General features: G+C 35.7%; 1 protein-coding gene across 2 annotated transcripts in view; it reads right to left on the reverse strand.

The window, feature by feature from the left end:
* Nucleotides 1–18,467, reverse strand: part of EFL1 (elongation factor like GTPase 1) — a 196,461-nt gene that overhangs the window by 2,013 nt on the left and 175,981 nt on the right. The gene's annotated exons all lie outside the window — the stretch shown is intronic.

Here is an 18,467-nt window from a genome sequence, read left to right on the forward strand (position 1 = left end):
GAATACCACAATGTTGAGAAGAAACTATGTACAATGTTCTCCTGGTTCTGTTCACTTCACTCAGTGTCACTTTAAGTCTTTCCAGACTTTTCTGAAATCAGTCTGTTCATTATTTCTTATAGATCAATAATATTCCATAACTTATTCAGCTATTCCCCAAATGATGGGTATCCCCTCAATTTCCAGTTTCTTGCTACTACAAAAAGGATTGCTGCAAACATTTTTGCACATGTGGGTCCTTTTCCCTTTTTCATCATCTCTTTGAGATACAGGCCCAGTAGAGATACCACTGGGTCAAAGGGTATGCACAGCTAAGCATAGTTCCAAATTGTTCTCCAGAATAGTTGGATCATTTCACAACTTCATCAACAATGTACTAGTGAGAACACTATATTTTGGGCACTTCCTAGTGAGTTACTTCCTCATATAGTCCCTAAGCTTCCTAAGAACAGTTGGATCATTTCACAACTTCATCAACAATGTACTAGTGAGAACACTATACTTTGGGCACTTCCTAGTGAGTTACTTCCTCATATAGCCCCTAAACTTCCTAAAACCTACCTGAATTGTAAAGATGTCCTTAATTTTTGCCTTCTCAGAGTCACAATGTCTAAATTTAATTCTGATCTTTCATAGTCTGGGTCTAATAATAGAAAAAGGAAAAGTCATCTGTTTTTTTGAAGGTGAGCCTTTAGAGTTCTGTTTCATACATCACTACCTGAAAGCAGTAACTTACTTTAATCTGTTCAATCTGTACATAAGAAAGTTGAGATCCAAAAAAAGTAAATGCCTAACTTACAGATAATCTGCAACTAGATTTCAGGTTTTCTATAAAAATCAAAGCTGTTACTAAATAATAGCAAAAAATGTAAATAATCTACCCCAGTAAGAAGTTTCTGTGTAACTGGTCTCTGCATAAGCCATTTGGGGAAGATAAAAATAGCAATTAAAAGCAAAATCTCAAAGGACATGGTCTAGAGGCACACAAACATGCTGAGAAACACTTTTTTTTTTTTTAAGGATTAAACATGGAGAAAGATGTCTTCTTTTATAGTGAAGCTTTTATTATAGTGAGTTGTGACTCATCATAAGGATATTGACCTTGGTATTCTTTGAAGCACTGGACACAGTACTTACAACATAGTCCTTAAAAAGTGTTGGCTGAACAATGGTCAAACAAATGAACAATAAGCAGATTTCCTCTTATTCCAAACTATTGAACAGGCTTTTCAAGAGGTCTTAAAAACACAATTAATAGAAACAGATACTTGGCTATTTTGAGGTATGCTCTAGGTAACATTTCTAGAAGATTACAGGAATATAGATTTAAAATTCAAAAATGCCTTGGAAGTCTCTAGTTCTATGCCTTTCATGAACTCATCTATGAATTTTCAGGTTCTAATGTATGTGATAAAACCTTAATAGCACGAACTTAAAAATAAGTAAACTGTCTATTCCCTTTTTACCATTAGACCCAGTGAAAGAGGCAGAATTTGAACTCAGGTCTTTACAATGTGCTATGTACCAAGTTTAATGTAATCATTAAATAACATATTTTGGAATTCACATTCTCCCTTTTTTTTTCATGAAAATACCATTGATTTTAACCACTGAAATCAATGGATAAATAGGATTCTATACAGAGATATTTAGTTTATAGAAATACTTTCTGGAAGAGTACCTATTCTGTATTCCAAAAGGTACTACTACTTGCCAATATCTATAAACAGAGATCAACATTTCAAAGATTAGTAAACTTAACTGTCTGTTAACTGATATAAAAATCATTTAGAGTGTGGTAGTTTGAAATTGAGTTTCCCATTGAACATGTTTCTTTCATCAGGCTGCGAGTTATTTAAACATTCCGGAAAAGCAGGTGATTGTGTTTGATTATAACTAGGAATGAATCAAATGTCTTAACTAAAATATAAAACAATCTTCTTGTGAGAGAAATCTTTAATGATTTTTTTCCTTGCTGTATTTAATAAAGTTGATTTTTTAGCTTTTTAAAAAAAATCACTCTGGGTAGATTTCTACTAAACATAAATGTAATAATAAAAAACTAGTAGAACATCAAAAAAGAATAATGGTTAAGCTCTTTCTTTCAGACTCCCACTTTAAAAACACAAATCAAATGTAAATATAAAGTGATGTTTAATCAGCCAGTGGTGACATATTTTTAATAAGCCAATAAATTAGCCCAAATGCCCCAAGTAAAACACTGTTGAGAACATAATCAATATTTAGATTACATATAAATGTTTCAGTGCCCAACCATTTTCAAAACTCAGTGACTGTGGTGAAAGACAAATCCCTAAAGATAAGTGGCAATTCTTTAATAGACTTTACAATGTTAGAATTTGTTTCTGTAATGAATATTAAAGATGCAAGTCTGGCCCTAAACCCATGCCAGAATGTGACTTGAGGGATACCAGACAATCAATCTACCCATAGATTATCATTCCCATTATTTTGCAAAGGACCTTAAAATCCCAATAATAAGATTAAATTCCTTTGGGCTATGTGTATATTAAATAGCTTTATTGTTTTCCCCCCTTTGATTTGGACTTGTGATTTCATCTTTCCAAATTAAAATTAAAATTGGCAACCCTAAGTATCATCAACTTACTTCACTGACTAACAGGAATCTTTAACATTTACTAAAGCTCTTTTTCCTTCCCCAGCCCAAATACTCTGGAGAAATAAATAAATATAAATAAAATAAAATAAAAATTAATTGTGATATGAGAAACATCTAGCCCTGTCAAGCAGTAATATTTATTTAATCTCCACACAAGTCATTTCCCAAAGCCTCAGTTGTCTAATCTCAAAAACTAGGGCTGGGAGTTTGGGGGAGAAATTGGACTAGAGTAAAATAACTTCCACCTCTCTATATATGATCCAATGAAAATGATCATTACTGGAATAATATTGGAAGTAAAAATATAAAATCGTATTTGATATTAATGAGAACAGACTCCCCTCCTCCCTATTTCCCAAACTATTGGTTATATTTTCAATTCTTATAAAGTCCTTTGGATTATCTAAAATCTAAATTTCTTTGACTTTAAATAAAATTTAATTTTGGCCTTATGGGGAGATGACTAAACTGATATTCCAACCTGTAATTCTAGAGGAAAACCTTATAATATAGAACTCATTAATAACAAACCAAAAAAAATATCTAAAATCGAGTTAGTTTTAATGTTGTCAAAGAACAGAGCTCAATGTCTTCTTTTTCCTAAAAATGATGATATTGGCATAAAGTATCATAAAGCTAATTCTAAAAAACATCTTCCTTTTTAGATTCTAGAATGACTGTGGCTTTACTTCTTCAACAGAACAGAGGCTTTGTATTTATTTTTTTTTTCAAATTGAGCTAAACTATTGATTGTTCATTTATAAAGATCAATCTTCATTTAATTGCAACATCCTGAAGAGAGGGACTATAAGTTACATCTTTGCATTCCTCCTCATGCTATAAAACATGCTGTCTATAATAGGCTTTTAAATAAAGTTATTTTTTTCTCACCTATCATCTTCTCTCCATTCACATGGTCACTTCCCTAGTTCAGATCCTAATGTCTTGACATTCTGATACTACCACCACAGTCTTTTTAATTGGTCTATCCAAGAGCCTGGCAGATAGTAGCCCTTAATCAATATTTTACTGGTTGACTGTTTAGTCTCCCTGCTTCCAGTCCCTCTCCAAATCATCTCCTCATTTGGTTGCCAGAATAATCTTGAAAGCACAAGTTAATCACATTAGGCCATTGCTCAAGAAACTCAGTGACTGCTTCTTGAAGAGAATACAAACTCCTGTTCAGTATTTAAGGCCTTAATCTGGACCTGGTCTAACTTTCCAGACTTTTTTCTTGCCATTCCTTTCATGTACTCTATGTTCCTGGCAAAATGGCCTGGTGGATCTATGTCCCCAACACATTGATCCATCTTCTGCTTCCATTCCTTGGCACATGCTTGATGTGTACTCTCTAGTTCTAATGCTGCCTCTTGGAATCTCTAGTCTCTTTCAAGGCTTAGGTCAAGACTATTATCTTGGAGAAGCCTGTGATTCTCCTAGCTGTTAAAACTCTCCATCTTTTGAAATCACTTTATATTTATTTACCCATCTGTGGATATACTCTGTTCCTCCAAGAAAAAAAATAAATTCTAGGAGGGCAATGTTTATTTTGTCTTGGTACAGCCAGCATCAAGCATAATGGCTCATATATAACAGGCTTTCAATAATAATTTGTTGAATGGAAGCAATATTAATACAAAAGAAAAACAACTTGCTCAATTGAGCTGCCTTAAGTTTTGGCAGTAAGAAGCATTAAATGTTGAACCTCATCAGAGAGGGAAATGAAATCAGTTTCCCTCGAGATCTCTTGGAATCACATTAAGAGTCATCTGATTGGAAAGCTTTTAAAATAAATTTTGCTGAGAACCTGTGTGGTGCTGGTCAAATTAAATTAATTTTGTGGGTCTCTCAAAACTGGATGATTTTATACAATTTATAAAGCAACTACAAATGAATTTAAAATTATGATTCTTTTAAAATAAACGCACACACAACTAAGACTAAAACTATAAAAATCTTATTATCTTAACTATGAACTAGTATGGAGTATATAGTATGGAGTAACAGAAGGAACAATAGCTTTTGAGTCAGAGGACTTGAAATTGAATGTTGGCTCTTCTGTATGATTTAGTGTGACTACTTCTCTTTGCATAGGTCTCAGTTTCCCTTGAAAAATGAAAGAGTTGGACTAGATGGTCTTTTAAACTGCCTGTCAGGGCTAAATCCTATGATCCTAAAAGTATATGTAATTTAGGACATGAATAGTTATAGAAATGAACAGTTTTTAAACTGTCAGACACAGAAAGAGGGGGTGAATGTGTGAATGTCTCCCGTTAAGTATGTGTATGTGTATGTAATCACTGCACTGGCTGGCTGGATTACACTTCAGTCTAAAATAAAATATGAATAATTTATGTACTACTCACTGTTTTGTATATTGTCACACCTGAGTTGTCTTTTAGATAGAATCAACTAAAAATGTTTCCAAGTTGTTTCAAAAATTCAAATTTAACCTTGATGTCAAAGGGACTGGATTGATTTGGTTTGTATTAACTTAGAACAATGGTGGAGAAACTGACAAGAAGAGGTGACACTGTTTTGGCTATAATCCAAAGAACAATTTCATCCTGATAGGCTAATTGACATTCAGATGTAGTTTTAAAATTCAAGGACTCAGTAAAAAACCTATGAATAGTAATTAAAAGTCTAATGAAAATTTCAAAAGAAAATAACAACACTGCCTTGACCCAAAGTTTGGTTTCTTTTTCTGCCATACTACAAAAAATGCTCCCACAAAAAGTTATGACTTCCTAACCACTAAATTTAATAGTCTCCTCCTCCCCTTTTAATCTTTTATCTTTGATTTCTATGCAAGATTAAACTTTGTTCCCTTCTGGATATTTTTCCCTTCATGACTTACTGAACATGGCATTCCCATTTTCCTTATTCTCTATCTCTTATATCTTTTTTCCCTCCTGCTGCTCACCATTTAAAGTAGGCCCCAAGCACTCTCTTATACTCTTTCCCTTAGCAATGTCATTCACTCTTATGACTTCAACTATTGCTACTTCTATTGAGATGATTTCAAAAACTCTTCCCTCTAGAACTGACCTTTCTTCTGAGTTCTAGACCCACACCTACAACTCTATACCTAGACCTGGCCAAGCCAAGATTTTTCTTTTTATGGCAAATCTTCTCGTTCTGAGTCTATTTCTGTTTGTGACATCACTAATCTCCTAGGCCCTCAAATTCAGACTGGGTCTTTGAATTTCCCTTTCTCTCATCTCTCAAATCTAATCCATTACCAAGTATTGTTAATCTCACCCCACTACTTGTTGCTATTTCCTTTCTACTTCTACTGTTACTACTTTCAGAAAGCTCACCCTATTACCAGCTGCCTAAATTATTTAAGGAGCCTTTAACCAATGTTCCCACTTCTACATATTCCTCTGAACTTCTGCCAGATATAATTCTTACATACAGACATGGTTATTTCATTTTATTTAAAACATTTCTATTGTTCTCTATTCCCTTGACTGGTTAAATCATTCTCCTTGAAATGTTTTTTTCTCCCCATTTCTTAGCCTCTTTAAATTCAAGATCCCCTACTACCTAGGTCTAGCCTACTTTTCCAACCTTATCTCGAAGTATTTCCCCCTCCATGTACTCTATACTAATCTAGACTATTTATCATCTTCTATACTTTCCCTGGTTGACACTTTCCCCCATATCTGGAATGCCTTCTCATTTTGCTGAATTCAAAATTCTTTGACTTAGAATCCAACTCAAACCCCATCTGATTCAAGAAGACTTAACTGATTCCAACAGTAATGACCTTTCTAATTTTATAAAGAACTTGTAGCTCTCTCACTCACTTATGTATCATTGTACAGCATAGTTATTAGCATATGTGTCATGTTCCCTAATTAGAAAATAGAAAGATAAATTGCAGAGCTGTTGTGGGGAAAGCCCTTTGCAAACCATCAAGTGTTATATAAATGCAAATCATTATTACCATCATCTAAACTGTGTGTCTCATTCAGCACCTTGACCCTTAACTTAACTAAATTGAATTAAATGACTTATTTTTACACTAAGTGAAAAGGAAGGAGTGACAAAATGGCTTGTGGTCATTACTTTCCTTGGTGTCTCTCTATTCATCTATGTTCCATGTTGATTTTTTTTTCTCCTTATTTTTTCTCTATCTTATTTATCTTTCCTTTTTATTTTTCTTCTGTCTCCTTTCAATTTCTTCCCATAATTCTTGTAATCTCATTCTTAATTCTCCCCTCATGTGGAGACAATGTAGAGATTAGCATATCTTTTTATCTTCATGAAGTTTAGGTTCTTTACCCTTATTAAAAAAAAAAAAAAACACCCTGTTTTTTTTTTTCATAAAATTGAACTATGAACACCAATGCAAATAACTAAGTTTTCTAAGTGAACATTTATATTTCAGCTCATAATGTATTAAGAGCCTTTGTGAATTGAAAAAAAAATTTAACTTTAAAAATTAAATTTGTACTTTTTCCAATTACCATTTAATTGTTTTTCTCCTTTCTACCTACTCAACATAATGAATTAAAAAGAACTTCTGTATCATAAGCATAGTCAAAATATCTGCCTTTATTTTTTCAAGTAGGTGAGTCAAGTAATTTATATTTTGCTAAGGAAAAAATGTTTTCTTTTTTTTTTTTTTTGTGGGCCATTGGCCTTTCATAGAAAAAAAACTGTTTTCCCCACAACTGGTTTAGAAACAGTCCTGCCTGGAAATGGACCAGATAATGTCTCAATCTTTATTCTAGCCATATAATCCTACTAAGAGGGGGGACAGACGTGTAACCTAAAAATACAGATCAGGAATTTGCAACCACTTTTAGCTAATGTTCCATTCTATAACTTATTTTGACCAAAAAAGGGCGAGGGGGGAAAAACAGTTAGCCTAAAATCAACTTTGGGCCAGAAGAACTTCATGTGGTTTGGGAAGGCTTTGTTGAAGGGGCAAGGAATGAATGAAGATCAGTCTTTGGAATTTTGGCACAACTTGCTAGGGTGGAGGAAGATCATAACTGCTCAATGATTCAACAAGAATTATCGAACTCCTATGTTTAAAGCATTGTGTGCTAGGTGCTTAGGGAAATATACGACTAAGAAAAGGTTCTTATTCATATGAACCTTAAAAACTAACAGAAAAGAGCGAGTTAGCTGATCAGACTAGCCTAATTGTATTGGTAAGTTATACTGACTTTAAAGCATTTCAAAGATTTTAATTCCAAGAAAACTAAAGCAAAAACAAACATTTATTGAAAAACTTCTATAGGAAAGTTTTGTACATGGCATGCAATAAATAGTCCTTGTCCCCAAGGAGCATATGGGGTGTGGAATTAACAACTTGATGTTAAAAAATAAAAATGTTATGCAAAATCCAAATCAAAAATTAATTTTATTTCCATTCATTTTTTTCTCAAATAGTTATCAGTGAAAAACTAAAATCTATAATGGTTGATTCAAAATAATTTTTTTTTTCATATTATGATCTGAATGCAACAATGGGTTAGTGGCTTAATCAAGATTTGCTCTCTCTTCCTCTTTTCTTCTTTCCAAAGTCACCTGAGTTCAAATTGGCCTCAGACAACAGCTTTGTGACCCTGGGCTCTGTGTTTTAGGGCCTTAACTATAAAATGAGAATAATTAGCAGCATTTTCCTCACAGAATCGTTGGGAAGATCAAATGAGTCAACATATATAAATGCTACCTATTATCTAAAAACAAGAATGCACATTTATCATAATTATTGTCTAGTACTATTCTCTGTTTAATATTGTCCCACACTTTCATAAAGATTCAAATAAAGATTATCAGCTCATGTTGACTTGAAAAGTTTGCAAATTTCAGACTTTTTACTAGACCCATATAAATGGCAGATTATGAATTCTTCTCAGGGCAAAACCATGCCACTTTTTTGATCTAAAATTTCTAAAAGACTCCTGCTGGCTCATAGGGACAGAACCAGCTCTTTGTCTTATGGGGTCAAGGGCCAACTCTTTGGTCTAAGAGATTCTGGGCCTCTATGGGGGAAAGTGTCAACTAGGGAAAGTATAGAAGAAGACGGTAAATAGTCTAGATTAGTATCGAGTCCATGGAGGGGGAAATACTGGGAGATAAGGTTGGGAAAAGTAGGATAGACCTAGGTAGTAGGGGATCTTGAATTATCTAGCTTGATAATTCATGGGTGCCCTATAAGAACTCAAGTTTTGGCCACATACTTGAGCATATTCTAGGTTATCCTAACCTTATACTTTTGCTTATAGTGTTTCTCTGTCCCAAAAGACCTCCCCCAACATCTCTGCTAGTCAAAATCCTAGTCAGAGTATGGATGCCCCCTCCATTAGGACCCCAACCAGATAGCTGTCCCTATCTCTTTTGAATCACTGATCACTTCAAACCTCTGCCAACTAGAGCCTCAAAGCACGTTAACTTCCTTTCACGGCACTCACTCTTTATGTGCTATATAATACTATTTGTTGTGTCCTTGTTTTTTCCTTGATAAGATAAAAGCTCTGGAAGGCAGAGATGTTGGCTTATGTATATCCATTCTCCCAATAAATTTTGGCAAATGATTGCAAAAATGATAGGCCTAATGAATGAAGGTGGAAAAGAGACATTAGATCTAGCTTTGAGTCTAGATAGAGCAGCAAAACTACTTGGGGTTTACATTTTTTCAAATAAAGTGTAAAGAAAAAAGTCTCCATGAGTCTCATTCTCACAGCCACAGTAACCTTAACTGAGCAGTTGGGACAGTTAACCCTGTTGGCAGATCCTGGGGTAGACCACCACACAAATGCCATAGCAGTCCTGAGAATGTATAGTACTTTTTCTTCTTAGTCTCTCACTTTCCTACTGCAATAGGTTAGGTTTTACTCCTCAATTTTAATGTAATTTTAGTTATCTGATACTGATTATCATTCAAACTCCAGTTCCCCAACTTCTACCACCTGATTCTTCATTTCTATCTTTGTTAACATTACTACCCCCACAAAGTTTCGTCCTAACCCCAGCTTGCCCTTTGGAATGCCTGTGACATGAGCAACAAACTTCTCTTCATATTATCTCTTTTGCTATTCTACTCCCTTCCATCTATTAATTTTTGTTGAAACCTGAGTGCTCATTGATGATAGTTATTCTGGCCACTCTTTCCAGTACTGGTTGTACTTTTATTCATTCTCCTTAGACTCACTGGCTGAGACAGGGGACTTCCTTGCTTCCCATGGCCATTTGTGAGTTCTCCCTCCACTTCCATCATTGAGTTACCTCTCTTTCTTTGAAGATCAGGATATTTATATATACTGCCCAATCAAAATCCTGGTAGCTGTTATCTGTAGAACCCTCTCCCCTCCCCCCCCCCCAGGTTAGTCCCCTTCCTTCTTCAATGAGTTTGGTACTTGGAACACAGTTTTTCTCTCCTCTCCAACTCCTGACCTCAAACTACATTGTAACTCTCCCTCAAACTCTGGCCACTCAAGGACACCTCCCCTTAGTTACACTTTTCTCTTTGCTACACTTTGACCCTTTGGTGAAATAATTCAATTCTACACTGTCTTTCACTTCTGAATCACTATCCCCCTTGTCAATATTATCAATTATGTTCAGCCAAACTTAAGTCTGGGTTCTGCCTTCACTTCTAGATATGTAATGTTGAAGGAAGATGGAGACAATCATACAATTATTCTTTTGGGATTTACTACAAATTTTTGTTATATAAACCTTTCCTGGGTCCTTCCTGAAACGAGGCAAATTCTACTATATTCTCTTATTATCTGACAATTCTAACTCACTATTCCACTCTTCACAGAGTTTTTTCAAACTTTATCATCTCTCCTCTCTCCTTCCCCCATTCTCTCAGTTGAAAACTGCCTCATAGTCTACAAAAACAAAAATTTGCCACTTGCTATGAGCTAACTCTTTTCCTCTATTCTTTATCTTTTATCACTCAGATGCTTTCTGCCACTATCTCCTCCTTTAAACCTTGTTTGACATAATGAAGAGGCTTTATCCTTCACCAAAGCCAACCCTTTTATTTGTTCAAATGGTGTCTTCCATCCCATTTCTTCCCCAAAAAATTTTCCCCTTTAATTTATTTTCTGTTGCTCCTTGTCTATAACCTAAACACATGTCCATGTCTCCCTCATCCTAGAGGGAAACAAACAAACAAAACCTCACTTAATCCTTCCATCCTGGTTAACTATAATCCTATGTCTCTTCTGTCCTTTGTAGCTACTCTTTAGAAATTTTTCTACAGCAAGTGTCTCCCTTTTCTCTCTTCTCACCTTATTCTTAGCTTCTTCTAATAGGACTTTCTATCTTATTATTCCACAAAAATTGCTCTCTCCAAAGTTACCATTGATCTCTTAATTGCCAAATCCAATGGTTTTTTAATCAGTTCTCTTCCTTCTTGACCTCTCTGAAGCCTTTGACACTTAATCACTATTTACCCTTTGATATCCTTCACTCTAGATTTTTGGACACTGTTCTCTCCTGGTTCTCCTACCTCTATGGCTGCTCCATCTCTGTATTCTCTTCCAGATCACACCCATTGACTATAAATATCCCTCAGGATATCACACCCACTGACCATAAATATCCCTCAGGACCCTCAATCTTGGGTCCTCTTCTCTTTTCCCTCTATATTATCTCATCAGCTCCCTTGGATTTTAATTACCATCTATGCTGATGATTCTCAAATATTTGCTCCTGGTCTTGCACCTCTGCTTTCTTACAGTTTGAACTGGAAGTCCACTAGACATCTTAAAGATATACAAAACAGAACTCATTCTCCCCTCATCCTCCTACTGTCGACGGCAACACATCCCTCAGGCTTGCAGCACAGAAGTCATCCCGGACTACTTACTGTATCTCATTTCCCTCCCCCCCATCCAATCTGTTGCCAATTTCACCTTTGAAATATCTCTCAAATATACCCCTTCTGTTCTCCAACATCGCCAACACTCTAGTATAGGTCCTCATCATCTCAGTTAATGCAATGACCTAGTGGTGGATCTGCCTGCTTCATGTTTCTTCCTACCCTAATCCATCCTTTAGTCAGCTATTAAATTTATTGTCCTAAACCACAATGCTGATCTTGTCACTCTCCTATTCAGTCAACTCTACTAGTTTCCTATTGCTTCCAGGATCAAATACAAAATGCTCTGTTTGACATTCAGAGTTTTTTATACCTACCCTTTCCTACCTGTCCTGTCTTCTTACATCTTATTCCTTCAAAAGATATTATTCCATATAGTGACACTGATTTCCTGATTGTTCCACAAATAATAATTTGATCTCAGCTCTGTGAAAAATGTTCTTTAGCTGTCTCCCATGCCTGGAATGCTCTCCCTCCTCTACTCCAACTACTGATCTCATTCATTTCCTTTAGATTACAACTAAAATCCCATCTTTTATTAAAAGCCTTCCCTAACCCATTTTTATTCTGGTGCCAGCTTTGTTAATTTCTATTTTTTCTTTATATAACTTAACTTTCTATCTATTCTTTTGCACATTATTTCCCCAATAAGCTGTAAACTCTTTAAGGGCAGGGCCCCTATTGATTCTTTTGTAACCCCAGCTCTTAGCATTGTGCTTGGTAAATGGTAAATTCTAAATAAATGTTTATTTATTGATTGACACTTAAAACATACTTAGTATCCAGTCTATCACCAGCTTCTTTCCCTTCTTCCCCTTATGTAGATACTACATAGAAAAGAATTCTAAGACATGGCTGTTTCTAATGGTTTCCACATGGAAAATGCACATAATTTTAATTTCTGGGTTTTTTTTGAAGTACTTCCTCTCAAAAGCTCTTGATTGTAAATTACAGTGTGATAGGATACAAATAATAAAATATTTTTAAAATGTTTGAAGTAAGATAGCAGAAACTGTTATTTCTAAAGCTCAATGGGATCATTTACTGCTTCAAATTTTCTAAAGATTTTGAAGCTTTTGAAAATAGCATGTTTACAGATGGGAAAGGGACCACAGAAAGATGGGAAAAGTTTCAAAGAATGATTTTTTAAAAAAATATTTTCTTCTAAAAGATTTTTATTACGAGTCCAACTTCCAGAATGACACTGTCTGCAATTGGAGAGTTTATTTTCTTTGACCTTACTTTTTACAGCTCCTTTTAACACACCCACCTCCATTATCCCTGTTGATCCTATCTCATCCCCCAACAAAATTAATCCAAGTGTTTATTTAAGGCTCCCATCTTTCTTACTTCACAAACCCATCTTCTTTCCACTTCTGTCCTTCACTAAGAAGATTGATATCCTTTGATATGAATTCCCTCAATTCCCCTTTCTATCTTCTGCAAAACTTTCCAGAACTGTTACCCAATAGTCTTTCTTGACCTCTAGTTATGAAAAAGAGGTGAGCCTTCTCCTCATTAAGGCTAAATCTGTGCTACCTGTGCCCTGATCCATTTTCCTCCAGTCTCTTCTAGGACCTTACTAACTTGGAAACGGTACAAGCTTGAATTACAATTTTTTTTTGTCTTTAAACTCGATTTTATTACTTTCAAGAATGAATTGTGAGTATAAAGCAATAATTCTGTTTTTATTTTAAATAAGTACACATTCAAACATATAAAACCATCCCATTAAGGCTATTATAATTCAATTTTTTTTGGAATGGTTTTTGGGACTGCCATCAGAGTAAGCTTTCAAGCCGCCAAAAAAATGTTTCAATACTTTACAGCCATATCTTGTTTCTTATTCCAAACTATTATATCAAGTTGGCTTACCTGCCTTACTCAGTAGACCAATTTCAAACTAACTTTTGGCTGATTCTAGAAATCAAATCCCTTCTCAAGGAATGAAAGATGATTCACTATAAAAGACATTCAAAAGAATATGCAGCTGGTTCCAAAGATAATTCCCCATGGGGAAATTTTCTAAACAAGTTTTAAGTAATGGCAGAATCCCTGGAATAAGAACACATTTTCCAAAGGGACTACTGAGAAGATCAAAACTCTTGCAGGAGGATAAGTAACAGTAATAATAGCTGATACAGCTTAATATGTGCCAGGCACTATGCTAAGTACTTTGTGGATATTATCACATATTGATCCTCATAACAACCTTGGGAAGTATCCCCACTTCAGAATTGAGGAAATTGAGGCAAGGAGATGTTAAGTGATTTGCCTGGGGTCATACAGATAGTGAATAGTAGGTAGGTTTAGGAAAACCTGTCTTATGATTAGAATCCAGCTGAGCTTGGCTTGGTAAATGTACAGTAACACCTGTAGCTTAGTTACAAGCAAGCTTTGCTTAGAAATAATGGGATAAGTTCTAATTGTTTCATTAAGTCAATTTAGCAGTAAAGATTCTCTAAGAGAATAGTGCAAGAGGGGCCGCACAAAGAGCAGAAGAATTGAATTTGAAAGTGTAATGGCCATGGAGCCAAGAGTCCTGGGTTCTGATTCCTGTTGTGTAAAGGGCCGAAACTCTTGAATTGATGCAATGAGGAATGAAGAATTGTGGGGGAAAACAGTAAGGAAAAAAGTCAAAATGATTGCTGACTTGTAGAGGACTGAAACTCTTGAGTTCATGCACTGAAATGGGACAACCGAGCACTTAAGGCTAATTACCAATTGGACAATACTCTATTAGCATATGCTTGGGAAAATGGCCCTTCCCACTATTATGTGCTGGCTCGATAATTGGTGTATACAGAGAATTGTAGGAAGGACTAGGGGGTGGAGTAAGACTAGCCAGAGTCACCTTTTGAGCGGGAGACAAAGTGTAGATGTCGTGGAGATCCTGTGTCCATCCAATTCACTTCTACCCCTAAAGACCAATAACAAAGATCAAGGACTTTTGCTTATCCTGACTCTGGCTGATTCTAAGGTATTCAGGGTACTAACTCGGTCTTCACACTGTTGTATCACTATGTCACCACAGGCAACTCATTTAGTTCAATTTCAAATATTTCACGCTGTTGGATCTGGAGATACAGAAGCTTACACTGTCAATATCAGAAATCAGCAATGTTGCTTGATAAGCTCTGGAGAAAGACTGAACAAAAAGAAATCTCATAGAAAGTGGGATTATCATTTAGTTAAGCATTTACTAAACATGCTACATGCCAGGTTCTATCCTAAGGGATAGGAACACAAAGGCAAAAGACAGTCCCTGCAAGGAGCTCATAGTCAAATAAGAGGGAGAAAACATACAAATAGCTATCTACAAACGAGCTAAGAACAGGAGAACAGGAAATGATCAGCATTTCTGTAAAGGTTTTCTGTAGTAAGTGTTTAGCTGGGACTTGAAGAAGCCAGCAAAGCCAAGAGGCTAAGAGGAAGAGAGAGAACATTCCAGATACAGCAGACAACCAGGGAAAATGGAACTTGAGATTTCTTATTGTGATCCAGGACCAGCAAGGAGGTCACTGGTACTGGACTGAAGAATCTCTGGGGAGCTGGCATGCAAAATAGGAGAAGACTAGAAAGAATTGTGGGGGAGAAAGAGGCTATAAAAGGCTTTCAACCCCAAACAGAAAGCTTCACCTCTGATCCTGGAAGGGACTGGGAGCCTTTCAGACAATAGCGCATGCACGGTCAGATCTATGCTTTAGGAAAATCACTTTGGCAATTGAGAGAAAGATAGCCTGAGGTGGGGAAAGACTGGTGATAGGGACAACAAACCTGCAGGCTGGTACCAGAATGGTGGCAGTATTAGGGGAGAAGGCGGACCCCTGGAGAGATGTTGCAAAGGTGAAATCAACAGGTCTTAACAACAAAGTGGACACAGCGATTGTGGGGTGAAAGTCTAAGATAACACTCATATTGAGTGTCTAGGAGTCTAGGGAATAGTGTTCTCAGTAGTAATACAGAAGTTTGGAAGTAAGGAGAACTCGGAGGTGGGGGGAAGATAATGAGTTCAATTTCAGCTATGTTGAGTTTAAGATGTGTATAAGACATCCATTTCAAGATATCTAATAGACAAAGATATAATACTGGAGATCAGCAAAGCAGGTAAGGAATAAATAAGTAGATTTGAGATTAATCCATATAGAGATAATTGATTCCATCAGAGTTAATGAAATAACCAATTAAAATGGTACAGAAGGAGAGAAGATAGCCCAGGACAGATCCTAAAACTACTTAATATGAATTCATTTATTCTTTTGTCATTTGCTATTATTCTGTATTATTAGTTCTGCTTTGTTCTGTATATACTTATATTTGATATGTTCCTAGAGTCTCTCTTGTTAGAATATAAGCTCTTTGTGGGCAGAGACAATTTTTTTTCTTTGTATTTGTATGTTCAAAGAGAGCACAGTGCCTGGCAGTTGGTAAACACCTGATCAAGCATGTTGACTGAATAGTAGTATGCCTCATTCCCAAAAAGAATGGAGAGAAGAGGAGAAACTGAGCAGATAATTGGGAGCTTAGTCATTCAATTGTATAATCTTGGATTAGTCATAACTTCCTATTCTACTACTAAATGGAACTATAGGAACTCTATAATACAACTGCTGACACTTTTTACTTTCACTCTCCCCACAAAGACATACACATTTATCCTCTCTAATTTCAAGAAGGCCCTCACTACAGCAAGGATCTCCCTTCATTTTACCTCAATTCCCTTTTCTATTTAAGGAGAGTAGCTGTTCCAAACCCTTTCTTCTCTTAAGCATACTATTATGCTACCCTTTTCAGATGATGATCTAAATTAGATTCAGATTTTTATCTGAATCCCCACTTTATACCCCAAGATAAGCTCCAAAGATCCATGTAACACAGTATTTGAAAGATCACATAAACATGGAAAAATGGGAAACATGGAAAAAAATTATCTATTAGATCTACACATAGGAAAACAAGAAAAAGAGACCACAGAAATTAAACAGATAATTTTGATGACATAAAATTAAAAAAAAAAAATCTTTACAAACAAATCTAGTAAAGATTCACAAAGGAAACCATTACCTGGGTGGAGGTGGGAAATCTTTTCAACAAGTTTCTCTGATAAAGGTCCCATTTCCAAGATATTTAATGGACCAATTCAAATTTATAACAATAACAGCCATTCACTAATTGTTAAATATACTAATGGATGAACAGAAACTTCTCAAGGAAGAAATCTAAGCTAATATAGCATACCAAAAAAAAAAAAAAATGCTCCAATCAACTATTTAGAGAAGGAAAAGTAAAGGTAATGCTGAAATATACCTCTGAGATATGATTGGTAAAAATAACAAAAAAAAAAGATGATAGAAGTTGAAGGAACTGTGGGAAAACAGGCACACTGATGGATTTGTGAATGGGTATAACTATTTTGAAAAGCAATTTGGAATTATACAGGAAAAGTTGCTAAACAATACATGACCTAGCTTATATCCAAAGAAATCAAAGAAAGAAGCAAAGAGCTTATATGTACAAAAATATTCATGGCAACTATTTTTGTGGTAGCAAAAATTTGGAAACTAAGAAATGTCAATCAATTGAGGAATGGCTAAATAAACTATAGTACATGAATGTGATGGAGAATTGTTCGTGCTATAATAAAGAAGGAAATAAATGATTTAATGAAAAAGAAATAGCAAGAGTTATATGAATTGATATAGCATAAAGTAAAACTAGAAGAAAAATTTATGCAATAACAACTCTGTAAAGACAAAATCTTTGAAAGCTCTAAGAATTATGATCAATGCAAAGAACATTCATGATAGTAGAAACTGATGATGAAGTATGTCATCTTCCTTCTGACAGAGGTGAGAGATTTAGGGTGCAGAAGGAGACAGACATTTTTGTACACAGCTAATGAATTTGTTTTGCTTGACTATGCATTGTTATAAATCTCTGCCCCTCCTTCCCCCGCTTTCTGTCTCCTCTCTAACCCCTAACCTTTCCCATCTTTTCTAGTAGATTGACTCCACTATTATCATTCCTGTAATCTTGAGTTTTTCCTTCCCTGATGCCTAAAAACACACCTATGTCTTCTCTATTCTTACAAAACTCTCAACAGAATTACTATCCAACATAAATCCTGTATTTTTCCTCAAGTTTTTTGCCAAACTCTTTAAAAAAAAAAAAGAAAAGTATTTTACTAGTATCTTTACTTCTACTCCTTTTACTCGATTAAAAATAACACCACCTAACAAAAACCAATAAAAAAAAATCTAGTTTTTGACTGCACTGCCAGAGGGTGGGGATTGGGGTGTTGGAGTATAGGGGGGTGTCACATGATCTCTGGAGGGTCAGACCGTGGATTGCAGGAAGTAACATGACCTATGGGAGCAAGACAACACTGGTGACCACTGGTCAAGGATGGCCATGTCCTTTTGGTCTATCCATGAAAAGGCTTGGGGTCTTTTCCTATTTAACTGGCTGTTCTACTTCGGGCTGATCAAGTTCAGGAGCACATGGGCGGGAGCTGGAATGGCTCCCAGGTGTGTGTCTGGGCCTCTCCCTGCAGGGCCCAGTCCCTGCAGGGACTAAATAAATGCTCTCTTTGTACCTGAAGATGTCTCTGATTAGTTAATTTGGGAAAGGGGGTCTAGCACCCATTGCACACAGGCAAAACTCCTTGGGAAAAAAAAAAAAAAAGCATTTTACTAGTGCCTCTGCTTCCATTCCTTTTACTCTCTTAAAAACAACATCCCCCCCCCCCCAAAAAAAAAAAAAAAAAACTTAATCTGGCTTTTGACTGCACTGCTCAGCTGAAATTGCTCCTTCCAAATTTACCAATGACCTCTGAACTGCCAAATCTAATGGCCTTTTCTCAATCTTGACTGCAGCATTTGATAGTTACTCACACATTAACATGCTATCTCTTGTCTCAATGTTTTTGCATTAGTTGCCCACCTTCCCTTACTCTCAATCTTGGAA

Source organism: Sarcophilus harrisii, chromosome 2 (genome assembly GCF_902635505.1).
Source record: "Sarcophilus harrisii chromosome 2, mSarHar1.11, whole genome shotgun sequence".
Taxonomy (NCBI): domain Eukaryota; kingdom Metazoa; phylum Chordata; class Mammalia; order Dasyuromorphia; family Dasyuridae; genus Sarcophilus; species Sarcophilus harrisii.